This window comes from Anabas testudineus, chromosome 17 (genome assembly GCF_900324465.2).
Source record: "Anabas testudineus chromosome 17, fAnaTes1.2, whole genome shotgun sequence".
In the NCBI taxonomy this organism is placed as follows: domain Eukaryota; kingdom Metazoa; phylum Chordata; class Actinopteri; order Anabantiformes; family Anabantidae; genus Anabas; species Anabas testudineus.
This window is the reverse complement of record NC_046626.1, coordinates 10,439,767-10,450,322: the sequence shown is the minus strand read 5'-3', so window position 1 is coordinate 10,450,322 and position 10,556 is coordinate 10,439,767. Positions and strand designations below refer to the sequence as shown.

Below are 10,556 nucleotides of genomic sequence, written 5' to 3'. Positions count from 1 at the left end.
GCGCTTAGGAAAATAGTAGACATGATGGTCAATGCCTGCAACAGGTGAGTTGCTTTCAGATCTTGGAGAGCCTCCAGATCCAGAGACAATGAAGCCTTTTTAAAGTATGTTGGTGTGAGTCTCCCAATTAGGGGAATGCAAAACACTATCCAAAAATGCTTCACATTTAGTCACGCTAGAAAACACTTTCCACATCAGTTTCAGGGGCGTTTCATATTCTAAATGCTATGACAGCGCACTTGAGAAAGTTATCTGGCACAACAAAAGCAGACATGTCAGAGATTCTTTGCATCAAAGTTACTTGTCACTAACCTTAAGAAAATCAAGCTTGGTTACATAACAAGCTGAACACACTCTAATAATACGATCCTCAACGTAGGGAGGAGGAGTCAAGCACATTATTCACCATCCTACAATCAACACAAGAGTTAAGCCAAGTTATGGTACCACAGACAGGAAGAGATAGTGCTAGAAACAGCAGGGCCATTTATTATTTAAACAAATACCTCCTTTTACATCAACACATAGCAGCGATGCTGCTTAATTGGAGACTCGATCAGTGCTATATTGTAATTCTGTGACTGTAATCAGCTTGAGAAAGTTAATGCACAGACAAACTGTTTATCTTGTCTGCATCACTTATCTCCACATTTGTCCCCAAATGTGTCTGAAAATGAAATATATGTATGTATTTTCTGTACTTGTATTTCTTTTTGCATTTTTAGAACTTTGGACATGTCTGTTATGAAACTTCAACATGTGCAAATTATACTCTTCTTCTTTAAAGAAGAATATCCTACAGTGTTGTTAAATACGAATACAAACGAGAAATGGCATTTGATAAGATACAAGAAGTGCATGGACCTACATATACTGTAAACTGGCCAAATCCCTAAATTATTTTAACTAATTAAATTAGTTTTAAATAATAATTTGTCATCAGGAGGAAGGAAAAAGTTATAGTATTTTTCTATTATATGTTTTTCACCAGCCACTTATCTGTGATTTACATTGTAACATAGCTTTACAGTCACAGTTTGCTTTTATACTTTGTTCCTTATAATGTGTTGGACGCTAGATCAAATGTGTTGCATGACTTTAAAATATAAAGCCATTGTGTGTTTAAACTTTAATATTGCATTGGTTTCTTACATTTTACAGAGAGGGATAATTCAATTGTGAATTGGAAAAACAAAACTGCATGAACATGATATCAATGTGACCTTGACCTTTGACTTTTGGCTATCAAATCTAATCAGTTTAGTCATGTTGTGCCAAATTCCCTGCGAGCGTTCCTTAGATATGAAACCTGAAATCAGCATCCAGCGCTGATTATCGCGTGAGTGGAAGCATTAAAAACATTTGGTTTAACTTTTCAGAAAGCATTTTCTGTGTGAGGTGTAACTTCTTAATCTTTTTGTCAAGCCTGGAATCTCACAGATCAAGCATGGCAGGAAAACCGAGCCAATCTGCTCATCTATTTTTTATTTCTTTCACATCAGAGAAAGAGAAACTACACAGTGTTTTTCACACGTAGACTATTCTTAGATGGGTCACCCAAGTATATTTCTCCATCAGTTTGTCCATGAGAACAGTGTCATCCGAGATAAGTTAACTACAGGAAGCTTTCCTCTGCACTGTGCTGAACTGTAGGTCACTAGTTTGGTGCTAAAAATGTCAAAACAGGTGAAGATCAGGTGCCACTGTCGTTTGTGAGTGCGCTTTGTGCAGGTTTGTGCTACATATAACAGCACAGTGCTATATGTAGCCAAAGATTGTCTGTGTTACTCTGTTAAACCTTAACAATCAGAGAGATGCCAAAGATTGTCTATAGAACCTAAGCTTTATGTGATACTCATGACATAAATTTGCCATCAGCTATTTAGACAGACAAACATCACTTTCTTTTGATGCCTTTTGCTTATTTCTTTTACTCCCTTTTTTTGTAGCTAAGTATCAAGTTTAGAGAAAGGAAGTTTTTGCCTCAGATTTTGTTTTTGGATTTCTACTGTCACTCATCTGATAAGATGAGACGGAGGACAGTGAGGGGACACAGACATGCCTGGACAAGTTCAAAGCACAACGCTTTGCATAGGTTTAGGGTTGGATCAAAGAAATCGTACATTTATTTATGATTGTAACTTTATTTAGACTGACTGTGAGCAAACATTCCCATGGTCAGAAGTTTGATCATTGGAAAGTATTTGATTTTAGATCATAGACAAAATGTAGAAATACACAACAACACAGTCCACATTGATTTTGGGATGGCTTAGTTTCTGTGTTGTGCCAGTTCTGAGAGGATGGTGAAAGCAGTTAAGAGTCACACTCAAGAACTTTATATTCACTGGGACATTGTGTTGCCTGTGTGAGATTACAAATGAGGAAACTCGTGAAGAATCTGAAACCATCATAGGTTGAGGAAATATGAAATAGTATGAAATAATAACCAATGAGTCACTGCAGCTTAACAAACAACTGTACATACCAGAACAACAGACTTGTGTTTAGTCACAGGATTCCTTTATTGGGTCTATTGTTTGCACCAACACATCTAATTAATGACTAACAAACATTTTTTTATTTGTTTTGTTTGGTTTTTAACTAAAAGTGTTGTATTTTGTTCATTATCCACAGGTCCTACTCAGGAATCCATCAGTACAAATGAAACGATGACGACTAAACGAGTAGATGAAAACGCAACCTCGGAATCCAGAGTTTCTGCCTTTACAGCATCAGTCACTACAAATAGCAGTTTCTTAACAAGATGTTAGTTTCACATAAATACACCTCTAAACAATAATTTTACGTACAGCAAGTTAATCAATTTCTAAATAGTCAACATGTCTCATCAACATTGTTTAAATAAATCTGCTACCTGAGTGCTGCTGAGTCTCTTTGCTGTATATGCACAGAGGTGGGTAGAGTAGCCAAAAATTGTACTCAAGGAAGAATAGCTGTACTTCAAAATAAAATTACTCAAGTAGAAGTAAAAAGTAGTCATCCAAAATATTACTTAAGTAAGAGTAAAAAGGTATTCAGTGAAAAGATTACTGAAGTACTTAGTAACTGTTTTATTGTATCATTTGCTCAGAAACCAGTTAAAGTGATAATGCAAACATTCCAAATAATAAAATAAAATGAATGAAATAAATAAAAATAAATGAGTAAAAACATATCACAACATAAAGAATACATTTTTTTAACAATTAAACTCCAGTGTATATTGAGTTGCCCTCTCAGTAGTAGTTGGCTTTCAAGGTTCTTGGAGTGAAGTGAGTGAGTGAAGGAGGATGGATCGAAATAACAAAATCCACGACACAGACACAAATTGTCCGATATAGAATATACATGTTATTAACGATATAGTAAATAAATCGTTTTACACAGGACACAGTGACGTTACCGCATTCCTGTAACTTCCAGTAGAACAAATTTGTGTGTGCTACAGCTTGTGCAAGTCCATCAGCTCTGTGTTGCTCTGGCCAAAACAACAGCTGTTACAGAGGATGTTACTGCGACGAATACTGCCTGACAGCTCACGACTGCTGTTCTGACTACAAGTCCACATGTCCACAAAGTAAGTGAAGGTTAACACTAGAAATTAAACTCACACAATTTTAAGTATTGAGTTATAGCCCGCTAAAGAAAGACTTATTAAGGAATTATCTGAACTTTTTTTTATTTTGACTACAGCTCAATCTGCATTCAAATAAATGTATTTCTGTCCTATTCAGTATGTCAGCCTGATTTATGGCAAGTGAAACATCTAAGTTTTCAGAGACAAGTTTTAAAATTTAAAGTGGAAACCTTTCTCTAAACCAGTTTGATTAAACAAAACAGTTTTATCACATTTGATTTTTGAACTTTGTTTGTGGGCGTTTTGCAGGTTACTGAGAACAATTGGATGATTGACTTGAATGAGGATGAGGCATGTTTCACTGGTTGAGAGAGACAAGTAGCTAGATCCAGAGGAATTAAAGGTGTTAGTGAGAGAGGCCTTTCACTTTAATTAACTACAGCAATAAAATCTGTTAATAGAAAGAGTGCTTCTATAACCAGAGCATAACATGCTGACTCATTTTCTAATTGGCTCGGTTTGAATGGTGAAGGTTCTAACTATGAACTAAAATACTGGTCTTGATTCACTGGCTTACAAATAACTGAGAGATTTGGAAACTGATGCAAGATCCGCTGATGACTTTAGTTAAATTATAGAGACAATTATAAAGCTACTGTTTGACATTTAAACATTTTCTTACATATTCTTTTTTTTTTTTTCAGATTTCCAAAAAGTGACTATTCACCTGAAAGCGTCTGTTTTAGCCTCAAGTGTGGGACCTGCTCTTTCACTATTCTTTTCTAAAGTATAAACAATCTTCAACATACATCATTATGTTGCAGTATCACAGTAAAAAAAATGTATATATATAATTTACACTTTTGGATTCTGATTAATCAGTGTTTGTCTTTTTCTCACAGTTTCTAACCCAGGTGGTCGAGGAGAATTGTAGTAACTGCACTTCCAACGTCCAGCTCAGTTTCACACTGGTTTAGGACCCAATGATGGGTGATTTGTTATAGTAAATCTGTAAAAGTGTTTGATGATTTACCTGCTAATGAAACTGTTACGGATGAATAAGAAATCTGTTTCCGGTGTTTTTGGTGTTCATTTTTTATTTGAAAAATGTTATTGTGTTTCCAAACTTTTTTTTGCCAGCATAAAGGTTTTTGTTCTTAATGAATGGTTGTTGTCTGGTCAGCTTCAGTTGCTTTTAAACAGATTTTACATTTTAGAACACACACACAAAAAAAATCAATGCATTACTAAAACAAATGGTATATCTACATAATGTGACACAAGTACAGGTCTGTAGTGAGCACTGAATTGGATTAATGAATGTGAGTCTTTCATGAACTAAAACAAATTTTTCACAGGTTAATTGTGCCGTCTGTAAGCGTACAAATAAGTAAATGAGAAGACGTTAATAGAAACAGAAATCATTGTAGACTGAAGAAATTTGAAATGGTGATCAACAAGTCACTGTAGCTTAAGAGCACATCAGACAAAACTGCATCTGTACAATGGAGAACAAGTGTAAATACCAACAGTCTTGTGTTTTCTCACAGAAAACCATAGGTGGGTCTGTTGTTTAAAATAATACGCCCAATAAATAAGGTGTCCATATCAGTATTAAGGAGTATCATTTTGGCACATTACATATTTTTACAAAAGCCGATGCAAACACACCGTTACCGTCCACTGTCTCTATTTCTACAGCAGCCAACACAACAAGCAACAGTGCCACAGAATCAGGAAGTAAGGGTCACATAAATACATCTCTAAGCAGTAATGATAATATATATATATATATATATATATATATATATATATGTATATGTATATGTATATGTATATGTATATGTATCTATAAGGAAAATGAGATAAACCTCCTAATTGAGCGGACAAAGTATGGGTGTGAACATACACTTAACTCACGAGACAAGACATTCATTTTCTCATTTTACTCAAAGAAAAAAGAAAAAAAAGGGGATCAGTAAAGTTCTATCTTGTCTTCTCTTGACTCGACTTTCTGAGTATGAGTCATAAAATGCTGCACTGTAAAATGTTTTACAGTTACATGTTTGACGTGAGTCTCTTCAGCTCTTATAACTGTGTCTGATCTACTGTATGCATGAGTCCATGATTTGGTCACTTTTTCAAGAATATATGCACGTCTGTGATTTCTGGCAGGAGCTTTGGGCAGTAACTCTCTCATGCAAATTGTACAACAATTGTACTTCTATCAAGAGAGAGCTTTTCAACTTGACGAGAAATAACGTCATCATGAAAGTGAAAACCTCCACACAGATTTAACATAAACTGAACTGCTTCTTAGGATTTCATGAAGCGCTTAAATAACACCCAGCATAAAAGTATGCAGAGAGGTGGGGTTGGGAGAGTATTAAATAGGCCCGTGTTACACCTAGAAGCCAAACTCAGCGATGGACTTCTTTGTGTTGTGCTCCCTTCTTCTACTGCAGGTGTTACCTCTTCAAGATGGTGAGTGAAACATCATGTGTAAAATGAAAATTCACAACAAAGATGAACAGTAAGGTTTAATTAAAATACAACAGAAAATGCTGCATTGTTGTTTGAGTAGTTTGTAAAAAGCTAGATGGTTAAATCATTGACATCTTGCATGATTTAGTGAATTGGAATTAACTAAACTAAATGAACTATTAACTTAAATAATTCAATACTCACAAGTCAGTTTGTTGATGACAAGCAATGACAAAAATAATGTGAACATATAGAACACTGTAGTGCTGATCTATTATCACAAGCCTATGTTGAAACTGGTTACCAGTTATAAGACAAATCAGAATAATAGTGATGAAGTTGTCAAAAGGTGTCATGTTCCTTTTATGCCAACATCAATTCTATATACAGCTGACAACCTGTACACTTACATCCTTTGTGAACAGCTATTTGCTTTTTGACATGGAAAATGACTGTTGTACAGTTATGTATCTATTCTTCATTATTGTCTATTTTCTTGTACACAATTTATTTATTACAGTTTATTGATGCCAGCTACTTTTATTCGGCAATAGATCACCATGTATGTTATTTTTCCTTCAGTGAAATGATATGTCATTATCCTGTTTAACTTTCTAGCTCAAACAACAAGTCCCGGGACCACAACAAGCGGTAAGACCCACAACATCACCTCATATTCTCCAGGCACATCACTCCCTGCTGCAACCATCAACATCCAGTATATAAGATACCATTTTACTATACCCAAGTCTTTCTACAACTGGGGTTTCTCTGCCAGAGAGTTAAATAATTAGTTAATTCTACCATTAAGTACAACTGATTTATTATGTCAACATAAATTATTAACCATATTAATTTCCTCTAATCCATCTAATAACATAGTGAATGCGATGCAATATTTGCCAATCAGCTGCTCAGATGTCTGACAATCATATTATGAGGCAAATAACCTGGAGCGTATACAAAAATCACCAAGATAAAACAGGATGTAACACTTCCCCCCGTAAAGACGACACCTACAAGGTGACATCATTCCTACATGAGATGGTGCATCTGCAGCAATGTTTTCCTTCCCTTTCTGAAGAAGAATGTCCAAACTGTAATTGATAGCTATGTTGGTATCAGCCTCAGGTTGCTGTTATACATCCAACAAAGAAACACCAAGAGGCTGCGATATAAACAACAACAGGCAGCAAAGAAGAACTAACATGTAGTGCAGTGTTTGTGTTAGTCACAATGTTGACGTGTCCATGACAGAGCAAAGGCTTCCTCTGTTGTCTTGCTGTAGTTCTTCTGGCCCAAAGAGAAAATGTCCATGTCTGCAGCAAGATTGGCGCAGGACAAACAGTGGGGTTGCTTTCACATCTTGGAAAGCCTTCAGATTCAGAGACAATGAGGCCTTTTCAAAGTGTGTTGATGTTCACATTATTCACCTTCCTATAATCACCAGAAGAGTTAAGTCACGTAATGGTACCAGAGACAGGAGGAGCAAGTGCTAGAAACAAATACCTCCTCCATCAACACATAGCAGGGATGCTGCTTAATTGGAGATTCCATCAGCGCTATGTTGTAATTCTGTTGAAAACAATGCAGAACAACTGTGAATTAACTGAAGAAAGTCAGTCCTTTGAGAATCTGGACAGTGCAAAGCCCCAAATTAGTTTTACAAACAATCATTTGGCATCAGGAGGACAGAAAAAGTAATAGTATTTGTTGTTGTTTTTTATATGTTCTTCACCAGCCACTTATCTGTGATTTACATTGTAACATAGCTTTACGTTAACGGTTTTTATACTTTGCTTATTAGAATGCGTAGGACGCAGGTTCAGATGTGTTGCATAACTCTACTAAGAGAAATAATTCAGTGATGAATCTAAAAGACAGAATTAGACTAATAAGAAAAGAAATCACATACACAGTGAAAACTTTGAACAATGTTTTTGATTCATATTCAAATTCAAGTTCATCCATGAGTCCAGTTCTCTCCAGCTGAAATATTAAAGTCAATGTGACCTTGACCTTTGACCTTTGGCTGTTACTGTACACCTAATCAGTTTATTATACATTCCTTGATGAGAGTTGTGCCAAATTCCCTGCGAGCGTTCCTTAGATATGAAACCTGAAATCAGCATCCAGCGCTGATTATCGCGTGAGTGGAAGCATTAAAAACATTTGGTTTAACTTTTCAGAAAGCATTTTCTGTGTGAGGTGTAACTTCTTAATCTTTTTGTCAAGCCTGGAATCTCACAGATCAAGCATGGCAGGAAAACCGAGCACATCTGCTCATCTATTTTTTATTTCTTTCACGTCAAAGAGAAACTACACAGTGTTTTTCACACGTAGACTAGTTTTAGATGGGCCACCCAGTATATTTCACAACAGAGATCAGTGTCATCTGAGATAAGTTAACCACAGGAAGCTTTCCTCTGCACTCTACTCTACCTGTAGGTCACTAGTTTGCTGCTTAAAATGTCGAAACAGCAGTGAAGATCAGGTGTCATTAACATTATTGCCGTGATGACAGAACAAAAGTGCTATTGTCTGTGCGGGTAGGAGGTATCACTCTGTAACACCTTAACAATCCAAGAGATGCCAAAGATTGTCTATTGAACCTAAGAGGTACATGAGGCTTGAACGCAAGATCAGGAAATAAATTCATGTTTAGTTAAAGGTCGCACAATAAGGCAAAACTTTACTACAGTGACAACTGTAATGGGCATGGTGACAATAATATGACACTCAAGATGTAGAAGCGAAGTAAAGACTTACAGCTTTAAATCAAGGGATTTGGCAAAAGTATGAAATTAACCAATTACAGCTGTTTAGATAGATAAACATCACTTTCTTTTGATGCCTTTTCCTTATTGCTTTTACTTTGTAAAAATAACAAGTTTAGAGAAAGGAAGTTCCTGCCCTCATTTCTACTGTCACTCATCTGATGAGATGAGACGGAGGACAGTATGGAGACACGGGGGGGGGGGGGAAAGGATGAAGGATGGTGAGGAGGAACTAAAAAGCAGAGATCAGCAATGAGCAGGGGGGAGGATAAGGCATCGCCCCCTACCTTAAAGGTAATATGAGGTTGCTGGACAATAAGATGGACGAGCTCACAGCCCTAGTGAGGAAGGAGAACATAGCGAGTGTAGTCGGTAAGCCTGCAGAGGTCCGACCCTCAGGGGACAGTTCTCCCCTGTGGAGGGAGATTGACTAGACAACAAACTCAACAGCACTGGTTTAGTATTTTGTTTTGTGCCAGTTCTGAGAGGATGGTGAAAATAGTTAAGAGTCACACTCAAGAACTTTATCTTCACTGGGACATTGTGTTGCCTATTGTTTGCACCAACACATCTAATTAATGACTAACAAACATTTTTTTGTTTGTTTTTTATCTACAAGTGTTCTATTTTGTTCATTTTCCACAGGTCCTACTCAGGAATCCATCGGTAGAAATGAAATGATGACAAGCAGCAGTTTCCTAACACGATGTGAGTTTCACATAAATACACCTCTAAACAATAATTTTACGTACAGCAAGTTAATCAATTTCTAAATAGTCAACATGTCTCATCAATCATGACATTGTTTAAATAAATCCACTGCCTGAGTGCTGCACATTAAAGCCTGTCTCTTTGCTTGTTTGTGTTGCATATAACTGTGCTGTGTGTGCTACAGCTTGTGCAAGTCCATCAGCTCTGTGTTGCTCTGGCCAAAACAACAGCTGTTAAAGAGGATGTTACTGCGACGAAGTCTGCCTGAAAATTCACGACTGCTGTTCTGACTACTACTCCACATGTCCACAAAGTAAGTGAAGGTTAATGCTAGAAATCGAACTCCCACAATTTTAGGTATGAAGTCATAAGTTCGCTAAAGAAAGACTATAAGAACTGTACAAATCTTTTTTTGACTGCAGCTGACTACAGCTCAATCTGCATTCAAATAAATGTATTTCTGTCCTATTCAGTATGTCAGACTGATTTATGGCAAGTGAAACATCTACGTTTTCAGAGACAAGTTTTAAAATTTAAAGTGGAAACCTTTCTCTAAACCAGTTTGATTAAACAAAACAGTTTTATCACATTTGATTTTTGAAATTTGTTTGTGGGCGTTTTGCAGGTTACTGAGAACAATTGGATGATTGACTTGAATGAGGATGAGGCATGTTTCACTGGTTGAGAGAGACAAGTAACTAGATCCAGAGGAATTAAAGGTGTTAGTAAGAGAGGCCTTTCACATTAATTAACTACAGCAATAAAATCTCTTTGTAGAAATAGTGCTTCTATAACCAGCAACCATATAAAACTTTGGCCTCATTCATTTCATCCTGGGTGCACTGAAAACATGGTCAGAAGACCATATCGAGGGCAAACATGTTGCCTGACATTTTCTAATTGGCTCGCTTTGAATGGTGAAGCTTCCAACTATGAACTAAAATACTGGTCTTGATTTACTGGCATACAAACATCTGAACTATAGAGCTACTGTTTAACATTTA

General features: G+C 36.4%; 1 long non-coding RNA gene across 1 annotated transcript; it reads left to right on the top strand.

Moving 5' to 3' along the window:
• The first annotated feature begins 5,984 nt into the window (after positions 1–5,984).
• On the top strand, positions 5,985–9,612 carry LOC113171289. Its single transcript, XR_003299697.1, has 3 exons — positions 5,985–6,064; positions 6,683–6,715; positions 9,487–9,612. It is a non-coding gene; the product is annotated as an uncharacterized LOC113171289 (long non-coding RNA).
• The last annotated feature ends 944 nt before the right edge of the window (positions 9,613–10,556 follow it).